The sequence below is a fragment of the Chrysochloris asiatica genome, unplaced genomic scaffold, assembly GCF_000296735.1.
Source record: "Chrysochloris asiatica unplaced genomic scaffold, ChrAsi1.0 scaffold00043, whole genome shotgun sequence".
In the NCBI taxonomy this organism is placed as follows: Eukaryota; Metazoa; Chordata; class Mammalia; order Afrosoricida; family Chrysochloridae; genus Chrysochloris; species Chrysochloris asiatica.
In genome coordinates this window covers 12446381-12463981 of record NW_006408561.1, presented here as the reverse complement: position 1 = coordinate 12463981, position 17601 = coordinate 12446381, and the positions used below count along the sequence as shown (strand labels likewise).

The 17601-nt window shown below is 37.2% G+C and overlaps 1 pseudogene; it reads right to left on the bottom strand.

Moving 5' to 3' along the window:
- Positions 1-16577: 16577 nt before the first annotated feature.
- Positions 16578-17582, bottom strand: LOC102831972 (annotated as a pseudogene).
- Positions 17583-17601: the final 19 nt, after the last annotated feature.

Here is a 17601-nt window from a genome sequence, read left to right as displayed (position 1 = left end):
ACACCAGGACTCCTTTTAAAGAGGACATAAAATACTTAACTGATTAAGACCAAAGGATATATCCTACAGTTTGGATTGCACCTCAACTCAAAGAAAACAAAAATCCTTATAACTGGGCCAATAAATAACATCTTGATATAGGGTGACAAGATTGAATTTGTCAAAAACTTCATTTTGCTGAGTTTCATAATCAATATTCACAGCAGTCAAAACATCAAATGACTTCTTGCATTTGAATTTTGGTAAATCTACTGCGAAAGACCTTTTAAAGAGTTCAAGAACAAAGATAAGATATCATTTTGAGGAACTAAGGTACATATGACCTTAAGATGGTGCTGTGGAATAATGCACTAGACTGCAAAGTCAGTGTTTTAACTCACCAACTGCTCCTCAGAAATTTTATACCAGGTTGCTCTGAGTCCAAATCAACTTGACAGCTCTTACCAACAACAACAAAATATGCATGTGAAAGTTGGGCAATGACAAAGTAAGACCAGAAAAGAATTAACACATGTAAATTATGGTATTGGAGAGGAATATTAAAAGTACCATGAATTGCCAGAAGAACAAACAAATCAGTGTGGAGGCAGTACAATCAGAATGCTGCTTAGAAGTCAGGGTGGTGAGACTTCGTCTCTGACACTGTGGAAATGTTATCAGGAAGGACCCGTCATTTAAGAAGGACATCATGTTTAGTTAAACGGAGGGACAGTAAAAACAACAACAGAAGACTCAACAAAGATTCATCTTTATATGTGGTATATTAAATGAAAAACTCTTTTTCAAGACGGAGTTTAGCTTAAGAGTGTGTGGAGAAAGGTAGAGATCCCACCAAATAGCTTTTATCATGTCTAGATGGGTCTGGTGAAAACAGATGGGGCTAAGATTTTTATGATTCAATAGTAATTGTTATCATGACTGATTGTGACTGTCACAACTGTAAAGGTAGAAGTTTTGTAACAAAAATGGGAGAGTAGTTAATCTTATAGTCCAGAAACAGAGGACCTAGAACCATCAAGGGACCCTATCCAGAGAAGCAATGACACTAGAGATGGAGGCAGAGATAAGTACATGGAAAGAGGGAGCAGCTGAGGACTCTGGACTCATGGAAAAAGAAAGAACGTCTGGGTGTTGGTGGCCAGGAGCAGGTTTGCAGAATGCGCCCTTTGGTTGTTTAAATTATTATATAGTCCTGAGTTATTGTGTACATTCCACCCAAACAAACAAACAAACAAAAAGGAATGGAAGCAAATACTGTTGAATGACGATGCATGGAGGCGATTGTAATCATTACAATGAAATGATGGTGTAAAGCCGATGTTCTCCCATGTAAACTATCATTCAGTTCACAATAAAAACTTTAAAAAAAAAGAAAGAAAAGTCCTGACATGGTAACAAAGACATGAATTGGCACAGTGGCAGCAGCAATGTGCTAAAATACAACAATTGTGAGGATGGCACAAGACTAGGCAGTCTTCTGTTCTGTTGTGCATAGCATTTCTATGTTCACATCCACTTAAGAACATCTAACAACATCCAGTTCCAAAAACTCAGTCCTTGAGAATGCCATAGTGCATAGCTGTGCTCTTGTATAAAAGGTTACCTTACTTTAGAATTAGCCCATTGATAACTAGTTTATAAATTCAGTAAGTGCATTATTAAGTACATATAAGTCATCTACTCTGATAGATGTTCCAAAAATATAGTTCACACCATATAGAGTGGGATAGGCACACCTTAATCCTCAAAGTAATAATAAACACAACTATTATTCACATGCTTGCACAGTTTAGTTATGAATCTCTCATTCACAGTCTCAGAGATATATATTTAATGTTTCTTTTGGCTCAAATGCTTTCTGAATAAATGTCCACTTACACCTCTCACTATTTATTTATTTATTAAAGTTATTTTCACAAAGCAGCAGTAAATAATTAAGATATAATCAAGATTTGATTGATATTTGTAAATGGACCAACAGCTCCAACAATGACCTCAATAAATAACTACAAAAATCGACAAATTTCATGAATTGTGGTTGTGTTTATCACTTTGAAAATTAAGGTGTGTCTGGCCCACATCATATTTGCATTTGCCTCATATGAATGTGAATGTTGGGCAGTGAATAAAAACACCATAGGAGAATCAGTGCCTTTGAATTATTGTGTTGGACAAGAATATAGAAAGTACTATAAATTGCCAGAAGCACAAACAAATCTATCTTGGAAAAACTAAATCTAGATCGCTACTTATAATCCATGGCAAGACTTTGTCTCTTGTACTTTCGACATGCTCTGGAAGGACCAGCCTCTGTAAAAGGACATCATGCTTGGTAAAATGAAGGGTCAGCTATAATGATGAAAACACTCAACAAGATTAGCTGACACAGTGGCAGCAACAAGGGGGCCAAACATAGCAAAAATTGTGAGGCTGGTACAGTTTCACTATGCTGTGTATAGGATCTCTATGAGTAGGAATCAACTCTATGCTACCCAGCAACAACACCAACAGCATGCATATTAGAAGAAGATTGATCATTATAAAACTTAATTCTTATTTGTCTGCTTTTCAACTATTTTGTCATTATTTTGACAAAGCATTGATTTTTGGTAATGCCATCAGCATATCCTTAAGATAATATCTATTTTATTTTATTGACAACAAATCCCACATTTCATTATAATGTCATCTTCTATAATGTAACTGTGTTAATTTGTAAGTCTAAATATTTTACCGATTTGAGATATGTTATTTTTCTAGAAAATAAATTGGGATATAAAAATAAATGTTTACAATGAAGAATTGTCATGACAATCTCCAATTGTGTAAGTCTGTAAGCATAATACAGCATTATCATATCATATAGCATAATATAGCATTATCATATCATATGTTTCATAGAAGATGAGGGTATTCCAACATGAAATTTTCAAACAAAATAAGTGTACTTTAATATATATGACATTTCTAAGGGAAGAAAACTTCTAGGTTCAATTCTGAAAACAAGAGACAATAATTTATTCTTCATATTGAATTCTGAAATATCCCTACTACGTATATAAATATACATGTGGAAGTCTTTCTATTGTTCAAGGACATATGAATAAGATATAAATAACTGTCTAACTCAGTGACTCATAGGGAACACAAATTCAATTATCATAGCATAAGGATACAAATATTCTATGCACAGTCTGGGCCACAACCCAAAAAATAAAAATACTAGTATTTATCACAGATATGAAGGTTATTATTCTCAGTCAATAGAACATAATTCAGTACTCCCTCCTTCCATCCTTAAAATTTTCAGTAGTGCCAAGAAAGCAAAAGCAAAAAATAAAATAAAATAATTATAAAAGCATTAGTGGGGAGTGGTGATCATCTTAATATAGATATCAATCAAATATCATTGGCAATTCAGTTAGGACAATGAATTTGTCACTGCTGCTGAAGTAGAGTTTATTTGGTGTGATAGACTTCCTTGAAAAGAAAAGAGACAAACATTTGATATATATTCATACTATAGAGTGACTTCCTATTGGAAGCAATTGGAATACACTTCTGGCATCCTAATGTTCCCATGCTGATGGGCTCTTCTGTTGTTCAATGTGTCTAAAAGCAATAAAATAAGCTTGTAAGTTTTGCCTCAGCAGCTGAGCACCACATGAGTCAGGTCATTATGGCAGCGGGGATGCTCAGTTGGGAAAATGGTATATAAATAACAGATAACATGAGCAGAGTCTGATTAATCCTTACTGGCCAGTGACTATATTTGGATCCTTGGAAAGGATTTACATTTCTGAAGAATTGCATGTAACAGTGTGAATGTTAACTCCACTTTGACAGCATGAAAGGTCATTCTTAGAAAAGGGTTTTGATTTAGAAATGAGTTCTGAAAACCAGAGTAATTCTTTTTAATGTAAGTAGACTGTACATTTTGATAGCTATCACTAAGAAACAGTTTTGTGAAAGTCTGCAAAATGCAAATATCAGAGCAGAAAAACAGGAACTTTGATTTAATATTAGGTACTATTTCAGCCACCAATCATCTGTCAGTCCCATTGCTCACCTGTCAGTTTGTCATTCTGTGGTGACTTCCATGTTGCTGTGATGCTGGAAGCTATGCCATTGGTATTTTAAATAACAACAGGATTACCCATGGTGGACATGTTTCAGCTGAGTTTCCAGACTAAGACAGACTAGGAAGAAGGAGAGGTCAACTATTTCTGCATGCTTAGGCATTGAAAGTCTTATGAATAGCAGCAGAACATTGTCAGATACAGGGGCGTAAAATGAAAACAATATGAATAGCACCAAAATATTGTCAAGTATAGTGCCAGAAGCCGAGCTCCTGAGGTTAAAAGACACTCAGAATATGACTGGGACAAAACAGCCTCTTCAAAGTACAGTTGACCTTCATTTGCTGCTGGGGCACAACTCAAAATGAGGATAAACAACTGTAAACATCAATTAATAACTGTAACATGGAATTTACAAAGTATGAATATGGAAATGTACAAAGTAGGAAAATGGAAGTTGTCAAAATTGAAAAGGGATGCATAAACAATGATATCCTAGGCATTAATGAGCAGAAATGGACTGGAATTGCCCATTTTGAATCAGATATTCATATGGCTTACTATATCAGGAATGACAAATTGAAAAGGAATTGTCATACAGTATTCATCATCTAAAAGAACCTTTCAAGAGCCCTCTTAAAATATAATGCTGTCTGTGATGGATAATACCCATATGCCTACAGGGAAGACCAGGTAAAACCACTATTATTCAAATTTACATATCAACCTTTACAGCTAGTGATGATGAAATTGGAGAATTCTACCAAATTCTTCAGTCTGAAATTGGTCAAACATGCAACCAAGATGTATTGATAATCACTGGTGACTGGAATGCAAAGGATGGAAACAAAGTAGAAGGAAGACTAGTTGTAAAATACAACATTTCTGATAGAAATGATGCTGGAGAACGAATGATAGAATTTTGCAAGACATTCTTTTCAATACCTGATAACCATCAAAGAGTGTTTCTTTTAGCATAGAAAACTTTTCTTGACTTTTTATAATAGTGGTCACACAATAGTGGTCTCAACATAATTTCACTAAATACAATGTCCATATTATGAGGTATTCCAAAAATTCCTCATTATTCTTGAATATTGTGTATATATACCAAAGTTTGTTTATCCATCCTTCCATTGATGAACATCTAGACTGTCTCCATTTTGTTGCTATTTTGAATAGTGCAGGGATGAACATGGTGTGCATATACCTAACTGAGTCTTGGCTTTTATTTCTTGCAGATATATACCAAGTAGAGGGATTGCTGGGTCATACAGTATTTCTGTTTTCAACTTTTTAAGGAAATGCCATACCATGTTCCACAATGGTTGCACCATTTTGCAGTCCCAATAGCAGTGTAAGTATAGTCCCGGTGTCTCAACACCCTCACCAGCTCTGTTGCTTTCTGTTTTTTGTAACTTTGCTGTTAATGCTAGGGTGAAATAATATCTCATTTTTGTTTTGATTTGCATCTCTCTAATGGCTAATGATGATTAGCATTATTTCTTTGAATGTTTGTTGGCCACCTGAATGTCTTCTTTGATGAAGTGTCTGCTCATATCCTCTGTCCTTATTAAAACTGAATTGTCTTTTTCTTGTTGAGATATTTAAATTTTCTTTAAATTGTCCATTGATATTTGGTCAGGTGGTATAAGAGCTGATACTATCTTTTGCCCAGTGGATGGGGCTACAAAGGCTATGGTTGTAATTGGCTGTATGAGCATGGTTGCTGTCTTCTTTTGGGTGTGTAAAGAAAAGAAAGTATATATGCATATGCCAGAAAACAAAAGGAAACAAGCAAACATAGCAAAGAAGAAAATAATAAAGTAGGAAGGGGGAAAAAAAGCAACATCAAGAAAAACAAATATATAGCACCTAAAAAGAGAAAACAGAGAATGGAAAATATGACCTTGAAAAACAGAAAAAATAAAAAGAAAGAAAAAGCACTAAAACACAATTAGGGAGATGAAAGAATAAAAGAGGAAGAGACTTGAGAGTAGAAAACAAAAATGAAGAGATTAAAAAAAAAGAAAGAATGAAAAGATAAACATTAGAAAGAAGGAAAAAACAAAAGTAGAGATAGCAAGGATCAAAAACAAGGGAAGGGAAAAAGAAGGAGATACAAGCAAAAACAACAAAAGGAAAACACCAGGAGAGGTGCAGGACCCATACAGGAGAAAACACAGGGAGCTCCTGCCAGCCAAGGCACTGAGGGAGGGTTAAGATGGTGGCATTTTCAGCCCGAGATAGAGTTCCTATGTTCAGTGTGCCCAGTCCAGAAGTATTCTATGCAGTCCTCAAGGTAGGCAGAGTCAGGATCTTTCAAGTCCAGAGGCCACCAGGGGCAAGGCTAGGTTATGAGAGTACCTTCTACTCTAGGGCTGGCTGGGACCAGCTCTGCTAGTTCTGAAAATCTCAAGTAGGGCTCATCCGAATCTTGTTGTTAGAGTCAGTTCTAACTCGTAGCAACCCTGTATAAAGTTTCCAAGGACTGACTGGTGAATTTGAATCACTGACCTTATAGTTCAAACCAACCTTTCAGTCCAGTACATTATCCCACAGTGCCACACATTCAGGACGCCTGAATCTAGGCACGGTTTTTAAGTCTTTGCTATAGACAGTATAATGTGTTTTATTAAGAGACCATCTTGACTCCATTTTATAATGCTCATTCTTGACTCATGTTGGCCAATGAGCATTTTAAAGCTTTCTCTACTAATCTTCTGGGATGTTGTAAAAAAAAAAAAAAAAAAGCATAAATTGAGTGGCTAATAAAACAGAATTTATTGCCTCTCAGTTCTGTAGGTTAAAACTCCAAATTTACAATGTCAGCATGACAGCTGAACCATACTATCTCTGAAGGTTCAAGGAGAAGATTATTTCTCGCCTTTCCAGCTTCTGGTAACTGCACGTACCTTGGCTTACAGTTGCAGTGTCACATGACATTCTTCCTTCTACCTCTTTCTGGGTATGTCCTCTCCTTTTAAAAAGAACACCAGTAAGATTAGATTAGACTCACTAGAGGGCAACAACAAACAACATCAGTATAACATCATGTTAAGTTAAGTTAGTAATACACTCAAGTTCTCTACTTCCAAACAAGTTCATGTTTGGAATAAAGTTCATATTAGGAATTAAGATTTAAGCATCTTTTTCTTTGTGGACTGTGAGAGCATTCCTGACAAATAACTGCATGGAAGACAGTAGTGAATGCTGGAATAGTGATAAATATATGAATGAAACCAGTTGCTATCAAATTGATTCTCCCTGTGACTCCTTGTATATCAGAATAGAACTATGTCTATAGATTTCTCAATGGCTGAGTTTTTACAAGTAGATTACTAGATATTTCTTCCAAGGTCCCTCTTGGTGAAGTTAAGCCATCAACCGTTTGATTGTGCATTAACAGTTTGTACCACTCAGGGACTACTAATAAAGATATAATGCTTTATTAGTGTTATAAAGGAGCAATTTATTTTGACCTTTGCTGTTGTTGCTAAGTACCACTGAATCGATTCTGAGTCATAGCAATTCGGCATAGGGTTTCCAGTGAGTGGCTGGTGAGTTTGAAACACTGACCTTGTAGTTCAAACTGAATTTGCAGTCCAGGTCTTATACTACAGCACCACACCAAGACTCCAATTTTGACCTTAGTATTCTAGAAATTCTTATAAGAGAACTAGTGTTGGTTGCAATTACATGTTGTTGTGTCAGTTCTAACTCATACTGACCCTATGTTTCACATGAAACACTGCCTAATACTGCACTACCTTTACAGTTATTGCTATATTTGAGTGCTTTGTTGCAGCCAGTTTCAACCCACCTCTTTGAGATCTTCTTTTTTCCCTTACTAAGCATGATATTCTTCTCCAGGACTGCTCCATCTTAATAACAAGTACAAACTACATGAGATAAAATCTTACTATCCTAATTTTTAGGAGTATTCTGGCTGTGGTTCTTCCCAGGCAGATTTGTTCATTCTTCTGGAAGTCCATACTGACGTGCTCTTAGTCACAACCAGTAATATTCAATATATTTACCAAAAGCATAATTCAAAGGCATCAATTTTTCTTCAGTTTTTCTTATTCATTGCCCAGCTTTCACATGAATATGAAAAAATAGTATTGCAGACTGAAAAAAAAAAAAAGAGAAAAAGATGAGCTTTCATATTTTTATGAATGATTTTCATAGTATGCAATACACTAAGGAGCATAATTTATTCAAATCTCTATACTATAGGGAACTCTGGTGAGGCACTATAGGATAAGCACTGGACTGCTACCTACAAAGTTGGTGCTTCAAACCCACCAGCTGCTCTTCAGAAACCCTATCCAGAATTGCTATGAGTCAGAAACTGACTCGATGGCACTAGTCATTACAACAACTATGCTGTAGAATCCAGATATATATATTGTTGTGGTCGTTAAGTGCCATCGAGTATGTTCCAACCCATAGTGACCCTGTATAGGATTTTCGAGGAGCAGGCAGTGATTTTGAACCTCTGACTTTGTGGCTCAAACTGACTTTGCAGTCCAGTGCATTATCCTGGAGCGCCACACCAGGACTCTGTGTATGTGTGTGTCTGTGTTTGCTGTTGTTAAGTCCTATCGAGTTGGTTCTGATTCATAGCAACTCTGTATAGGGTTTCTGGGAGTCCTGGTGTGGTGCTGTGGGTTAATGTATTGAACTGCAAGGTCAGTTTGAATCACAAGGTTGGTGGGTCAAGCTCACCAGCCACTCCTCAGAAAGCCTGTACAGGGTCGTTATGAGGCGGAGCCAACTCGACAGCACTTAACAACAATATAGGGGTTCTGAGGAGTGGCTGGTGAATTTGAATCCTCAATTTGCAGTTCAAACCGGTCTTGCAGTTCAGTACTTATTCTACTGCACTCCACCAAGATTCCATACATATATGTTGTTCTGTTGTTAAATTCCATTGAGTTGTTCCCAACTCATATTGACCCTGAATAGGGTTTCCAAAGAGTGCTTGATGGGTTTGAACTGCTAAACCATATGGTTAGCAGTCTGATGCTTACCCTACAGCTCCATACCAGGTTATTGTTGTTAAGTGCTGTCATATCAGTTCTACTCATAGCGAACCTGTATAGGGTTTCTGTATAGCAGCTGGTGGGTTTGAACTACCGACATTGTTTCAGTGGTGTTTTTGGGGATGGTTATGTGCTGTGGAGTCAATTCTGATTCACAGTGACCCTGCATAGGGTTTCCAAGGCTGTAAATCTTTACAGCAAAATGCCTCATCTTTATCCTACAGAATGACTGGTAGTTTCGAACTGCAGACCTTATCCTACAGTGCCACACCAGGGCTGGCTTCAAAATTTATGGAAAAAAACTCATTATCTTTCCATTTTATTTTTTTTTCATGAATTTTCTAAAGCCCCTTTATGTATCTATATATCTTCTCTGAAATTATTTAGTGTTATTTTTGTTTATGGGTATCTATAAATAGTGTGGAGTCCTGGTGTGTACTGTGGGCTAATGAGTCAGACTGCAAAGTCATTTGAATTGCAATGTCAGTGGTTCAAGCTCACCAGCTGCTCCTTGGAAACCCTATACAGGGTCGCTAAGGGTCGAAATCAACTCAATGGCACTTAACAACAACAACAAATAAATAGTTCACTTTTTTCATAACTTTTGTCACAATTTACATTTTAATATGTTTCTTACTTTTTCAATTAATTCTATATCAGAAAACATATATAGCCCTTAAATTATGTTTACATTCTATGTTTTGTTGTTAAGTGCTGATGAGTTGATCCCAACTCATAACCACCCTATGCATCACAGAACAAAAGACTTCCTGGTCATATGTCATCCTCATATGTCATATGTTAGATTTGAGTCCATTGTTGCTGCCACTGTGCCAATGCATCTGATTAGGGGTCTTCCTCTTTTTCTCTGACCCTTGACTTTACCAAGGATATCCTTTTCCAAACACTGATCCCTCCTAACAACATAACTAAAGTACAAGAGACAGAGGTCTGCCATCCTCTCTTCTAATGGGCATTCTGGAGGTACTCCTTCTAAGACAGATTTGTTCTTCTGGAAGTCCATGGTACTTTCAATATTCTTCTTCAACACTATAATTTAAATGAATCTATTCTTCTGCCATCTTTCTTATTCATAGTCCAACTTTCACATAAATATGAGTCAGTTGAAAATATCATGGCTTGGGACAGGCACATTACCATTTTCTTAGGATTCTCCAACTGGCTGACAATTGGACTAGAGCATTCCTCTAAAACTTTGAAATTATATCCACCCTATTTTAAACTCAGCTTCTATTGGACTGAAATTCTTCCAGTTCCAGGCTGCTTGCCATACATTTCTTTACTTTCCATTTGTTTGCATTCCTTTGAAACCTTCCTTCTTTCCTACTTGGATTCAAATGCTCTTCAAAGCTACAATACTTTATCATTTTGTTCAAGTTAAACACATAAATAAATTAGAACTTGTCTTAAACACACATACACACATACAACCCTGTAGAACCAGAGGCAGAAAGTAGGGTAAGTAAATGATTGATGGAGTGATTAAACTGTATGCTCAAATATTCAGGTTCTCCTCAGTTTTTATCTGATTTCATATTTGTTATATATCCTAAGACTGAATCCTCTTACAACTAACTACTGTAGTGGAAATTTGTGATTTTTCTTCTCATTCATATACTCAGATATATGAATGTGAATTAATAGAAAGTCTGTCTTCTTCAGGCTATATTTTAATAGTTAGAGAATGTTTTTTTTTTTTTTCAGGAAAGCCCTGTCAATTGTCCTCAGGTATAACCAATTAAATTTGCTTAGGCTTGCCCTTCTTCAAGTCAGTAACTGTAAAGGGAGAATGGGTATACCAAGATGATAGTATACTGTTCAGAGCTCTTTAATCAATTTCTTAGAGACACATAAATTGAGATATTGAGGAGAGTGTACAAGAACAAGTTAGGTTTCTTTTACATAGAAACAAGGGGCATATCTTTATCCTCTTAACAAAACTAAACAAATGTTCCTATATCAAATCTTCATAGCATGATTGATATAAACATATATAGAGATATCATACATATCACTGCAGAAGACTGATGCTTTTAAAACTGTAATGTATATTAAAGAGATAATTTTGTTAAATTTTAGCCTCATATCAGTAAAGAAGTTGTTGTTAGGTGCCATTGAGTCGGTACTGACCCATAGCGACCTTATGCAAAGCAGAACGAAACACTACCCGATCCTGGGCCAACCTCACTATTTTTTTAGTTGTGCCCCATCAGCAAATGAAGGTCCTGCGGGTTTTTCTCCCAAGAGTTTTACTCCATTCGCGTTATCATGGACAACTCCACTTTGAGCAGGCAGCTCATCCCCAGGCGCATTTTGAGTGCCTTCCAACCTGAGGGGCTCATTTTCTGGCCCTGTATCTGACAGTGTTTTTCTGCTGTTCAGAAGGTTTTCAGCGACTAAAGATTCGGAAGTAGCTCGTCACTCTTTCTTCCTAGTCTGTCTTTGTCTGGAAGCTCATCTGAAACCTGTCCACCATAGGCTCTGTCTCAGAGCCTATAATGGAAAAATTACTGAATAATGTCAATGATTATTAATGAGAATACTCTCTCTGGATGAATATAAGTTCTCTAGTTTGCCATTAGGAACTCCATGACTTTAGAGGTTAAGCACGGAACTGAGAACCACAAAGTCAATTGTTTGAGGCACCATATGCTTTGTGTGAGAAAGGTGAGCTTTCAGTTCCTGCAAAGATTTTAAATGTCTCAGAAAACCTATGTGGGTTCCCTATGAGTTGGAATTGACTTTATGGCACTTAATAAAAACAATTTGCCATTGTCTTAGATGACTTAGGGTATATTTGACAATGAAAAAATAATATGAGTTTATTATTCTTTGCTACAGGCAAAGTTTTTAAAACACTCCTTCATCCATGTTAAGAAAACCTATTGTTGCAGTTTCAAATAAAATACACATTTACAAATACACAACAAGGTGCTGTGTGTTAGGCATTGGATTACTACCCACAGGTCAGTAGTTGAAACCCACTAGCCACTCTGAGAGTAAAAGATTAGGCCGATTTTATACAAAAGCTCTGTAAATATTCCCTTCTTTAGAATGTATTTCTTTCACATCCTGACTTAACCAGAAAAAGAAATTGCCTTCTAATTTTAAGACTTCTATCAACTAACCTACTCAGATAAAAGGGGTTTGTGAGTGAAATTTCCATAGCTGAGAAAGCAAGGAACAATTCAACAAGAACTGAGTTAAATTCAACCATTCAGTTTTAGTTGATGAAGTATTATGTTTTCCTTCTTTACAATATGAAGTATTAGCAGCCAAAGGTCTGAGGACTAGGGAGGGAAACATGTTTTAAAAGAGAAACTAATAATAGTTTAGAAAGGGCAACCCTGCAGGATCTGTGGTCTTCAGAAGAGGAACATGGCAAATGGAAGTGATTGATAAGAAAGAAGTAAGTTCTGGGGAAGTTATGATACATATCTAGACCTTGCTTTGTTCCCAATTTTGATATTTTATTAGTTAATAACAGTTGTTGTTGTTGTTAAGTGTTGTCAGGTCAGTTCTGACTCATAGTGACTGTGTATAGGTTTCCAAGGAGCAGCTGATGAGTTTGAACAGTTGATGACCTCGCAGTTCAAATCCACCTTGCAGTCCAGTGCATTAACCCACAGCCAGGACTCCAATTCTGACATTTGTCAGTGAACAACAGTAGGGTGAGGTCAATGATATTCTCTCTTCTGATTCATAAAGCTGGGTGGAGATGGTTATGAATGCATCTTGAGATATAGAAACAGTAAGTCCAGCATGATGTCAGGAAAAAAGAAACATCCTCACCTTCGCCTCATCATAAATTCTAACAATCCCATAATGGTTGATGGCTCGTAATGTATGCTTTAACTCCTTCAGGGATTAGACTATAAAACTCAAAATGCAAAATAAGACTATAAGAAAGGACATAGATTTTAACTCTGAATTGTTTTCTCTGCTTTCTTAGGAAGAATGCCATCTGGATGGAGAAGGGCAATGGAGCAGAAGGGAATTAACAAGAGCATGAAACACGTTGCTAAACACACCAAAATATGATTTACAGTAAAACTTGGTTTCTATTGTCCCATTTCAATTCATATCAAACTATTTTTTTAAAAAATTTATTTCCTATTCTGACTCATAGTGACCCTGAAGAAGCTTTCTGAGGAGAAGCTGGTGGGTTTGAACCACCAACCTTGTGGTTCCCACTCCAGTGCAGATCCTACGGCACCATACCAGGAGTCTACCTTTAGATTAAGAGCTGTTAACCATTGCACCATCAGAACTCTAATATATTGTTGCTGTTGAGTGCCGTTGAGTCTATTCCAACTCACAGTGACCCTATTTAGGGTTTCCAAGGAGCAGCCGGTGAGTTTGAACTGTCGACCTTGTGGTTCAAACCAACCTTGCAATCCAGTGCTTTATCCTACAGTGACTCTTTAGTAAGAAGGCAAAAATTAGTCACACCACATAATCAACCATTTCTTCTAAATCACAACATGATACTGAAGCACATACAATTAAAAATAATTACATTTTAAAAATCTAAAGGATCCTTATTATGCAAGTATGTAATATAGTGCATTACACTTGAATTATCTGGTAGCATAGTTGGTTATGTGTTTGGCTGCTAACCTCAAGGTCAGCAGTATGAACCACCAGTTACTCCAAAGGAGAAAGATGAGGCTGCCTACTCCCATAAATACATACAGACTTGGAAGTCCCTGCGCTAGGAGTCAAAAAAGACTCGATGACATTGAGTTTGGTTTATTTGTTTGTTTGTTTGTGTGACTGTTAAAAGTCAAAAGATTGACTACGCTATATTAAAGATATTACAAATTAAAATATGTTGTACAGTTGGCTTATACGGAATGGCTTTTAAAATAGTAATCCACACATGAAATTAAATATTTCAGATGTAAAATGTATCTGAGTAGTGTACCTCAAAAAAAAACTATATTTTGCTTCATTTTAGATTAATATTTAAAGTCCATTACAGATAGGCACTGCATAGTTATTTTCTGAAAGGCATGTGAATAATCTATCATATATCTATATACTGCTAAAGTTTCCATGGTTGAAGTTCTAATTACATAGTCTAAAAGTTACATTAGTAAGCAACCAAATGTTTTGAAATAATTAAAGGCCATAGAAACTGTATTATGTATGCTGTCTGTAATGCTCTCAAACTATATGTCAAACCACAAATTTGTAAGTTACTTATAATGTGAGGTTAAAAACATACAGTTAAATCTGGACAAGATGGCCTTGAGACATTAAGTAAGACTTAAGTAGCCCCTTAAGGAGTCTAGGTGACACTGTGGATTAGGCATTGGCTACTAACCACAACAAAATCAGTGGTTCAAACCCACCAGCTGTTCCACAGGAGAAAGGTAAGGCTGTCTGCTTCAGCGAGGATTTATAATCACAGAAACCCTATTGTTGTTGTTAATTGCCATCAAGATGGTTCTGACCCATAATTCTGTATAGGGTGTCTGAGGAGTGCCTGGTAAGCTTGAAACACAGACCTTGCGGTTCAAACTGGCTTTGCAGTCCAGTGCATTAACCCACAGTGACACATCATGACTCCCAGAAACCCTATAAAGGACCCTATATATGTGGGTGTCCTGGTGTAGCACTGCGGGTTAATGAGCTGGACTGCAAGATCAATTTGAACTTCAAGGTAGGTGGTTCAAGCTCACCAATCACTCCAAGGAAACCCTATGCAGTGTTCCTATGAGTCAGAACCGATTAAATGGTACTAACAACCAGAGTCTGAATGGACTTAATGGCAGTGGGTGGAAAATAGCCCCTTCATCTCTAATTTCTAAAAAAAAAAAAAGACGCTACCTAAATCCCATCTCTGATGTTATAGAAAAATTGTAGCATAAGAGTCCTGGTGTGGTGCTGTGGCTTAATGTGCTGGACTGCAAAGTTTCTTTGAACTGCAAAGTCAGTAGTTCAAGCTCACCAGCTGCTTTTTTGAAACTCTATACAAGGTCAGTATGGGTTGGAACCAACTGGATGGCACTTAACACCAGTCTTTGTAAGACATTGTATCTCCTAGCCCTTATGTTGTGAATGTTGTGATAAAATCACTGAGAGAAAACAGTGACAGGTTTAGTCCATGGCCACCATCCTGGGACTCCAGCTGAGGGGCCTCTTCTGAGTGCAAGTAGCAGTCAAGCCTTCCTCCTGAGACTACTCCTGAAACTTCTTGTCAAAGGTAAAATCCTAAAGTCTAAATATTTGTATTTTAACCATTTGTCTAATCGTATAGTGCGATTAATCTCCACCCTAAATGAATTAATATCTATCTCATGATTAGCTTGCAGTATATTAAATGAGATTATTCATAATAAACTTGAATATATTTTTACTTAATTTCAGAATTGGACCCCACAGGATCCCCTGCTTTAGAAAAACTCACCCTATGTAGGTTTTCTGTGGATCAGCACTGGCTCCATGGTACTTAATAACCACTACAACTTCACTTTACCAAGCATGACATCCTTCTCAGGGACTGAGGCCTACTGACAACATATCCCAAGTACAAGAGGCAAAGTCTCGCCATCCTTGCTTCTAGCGAACATTATGGCTGTACTTCCAAGACAAATTTGTTTGTTCTTCTGGCAGTCCATGGTAGTTTCAATATTCTTTTACAAAACAATAATTTAAATGCATGAATTATTCTATTACTGTCTTCCTTATTCATTATCCAACTTTTTCATGCATATAAGGAAGGCAATTGAAAGTATCCTGGCTTGGGTGAGGCATACCTTAGTCCACAGAATGACATCATTGCTCTTTAAAAACTTAAAGAGGTCTTTTGCAACAGATTTCACCAATGCAATACATCTTTTTTTTTTTTTCTTTCTTTTTTTGTCACTGTTCATGGTTTATTTGGTGTTTTAGTGGTATGACAGATAGTTACAATGTTTATATGTAGCTATTTTTACATTATATAGCAATGTACACTACTCTGATAAATATCGTACACAAAATAAGATCTTTTAGGACAATTATGCACAAGACATGCAATATTGGATTTACACATTGGAGCCCAGGATGTGATTGGAAAAACACATTGGGCATGTTGAGTGTAAGAACCAGCATTGACATAACACACAGTAACCACATCCTTCTGGTCTGAAGGGCAGTGGCAGAATGGCAATATTGGCAGTGGTGTCTCAGAGGTGGCGGAACGATCTTATACTACGCAAGTTACATCTACACAAGGTTTAGTGTTGTCCACCAGCAGCAGATAGCTGTATGGTTTTATGGACCATTCTTATGTCTGACTTTAGGAAAACAGATGTTATTCCTTGAACATAATTTTACTGCTTTAATCACAGATCAGATAAAAAGGACAACATGCACAACCCCCCACCCCCCAACTAAAATCCCTTTGCAGTCTAGACAGTGAAGTGGTATGACAGCAGATTTAAAACTGCAGCTCTTTCTGGATGCTCCACAGTGTATCTGCGCTCTTCTTCAGACGGGCCTCTTCCTCAGGAGTCAGCGCCACCTTCACAACATCTGAGATCCTATTCTGTCCCAAGATGCAAGGAACGCTAAGGAAGACGTTATCTTTAATCCCATAGAGTCCCTTAATCATGGTGGAAATTGGATGTACCCACCTAAGATTCTTCATTATGCTTTCTGCCAAGTCTGCCACAGAGAGTCCAACGGCCCAGGAGGTATAGCCTTTCAGTTTGATCCCCTCATAAGCACTGTCAACCACCTGCTTGTGAACCTCTTTCTACTGTTCCTTATCTGCACCAGTGCCTAAATCGGGGTGCAGATTTTTCAGGGAGACACCAGCAACATTCACGCCACTCCACATATGCACACTAGAGTCTCCATGCTCTCCAAGGACCCACCCGTGACAGCCTAGTGGGTGAACTTCCAGCCTCTCCCCCTTTAGGAAATGGAACCGTGTTGAATCCATATTGCAGCCACTGCCAATAACACGGTTTTGGGGAAAGCCACTTATCTTCCAAGCAACGTAGGTAAGGATATCTACTGGATTAAAAATAACAAGCAATTTGAAGTTTGGGCTGTACTTTACGACATTAGGAATGATGAATTTAAAGATATTTACGTTACGCTGGACCAAATTAAGACAGCTTTCTCCTTCCTGCTGACGTGCTCCAGCTGTGATAATAACCAGCTTGGAATTTGCAGTGACATTATAGTCTTTGCCAGAGACGATTTTTGGTGTTCGAAGGAAAAGGCTGCCATGTTGAAGATCCATCATCTCTCCATTCAGTTTGTCTTCCATGACATCAACAAGAGCAAGTTCATCTGCCAAGTCCTTCATTAGGATGCTGATGGCACAGGCCATCTCGACAGCACCAACCCCAACAACTGTAATCTTATTCTGGGGGGTCTGTTCTTCCTTAAGAAGAGTCTGAATCAGCTGATCCTTGAGAGTTGCCATGCTGGTTTTAGAAGAGGAAGGAATC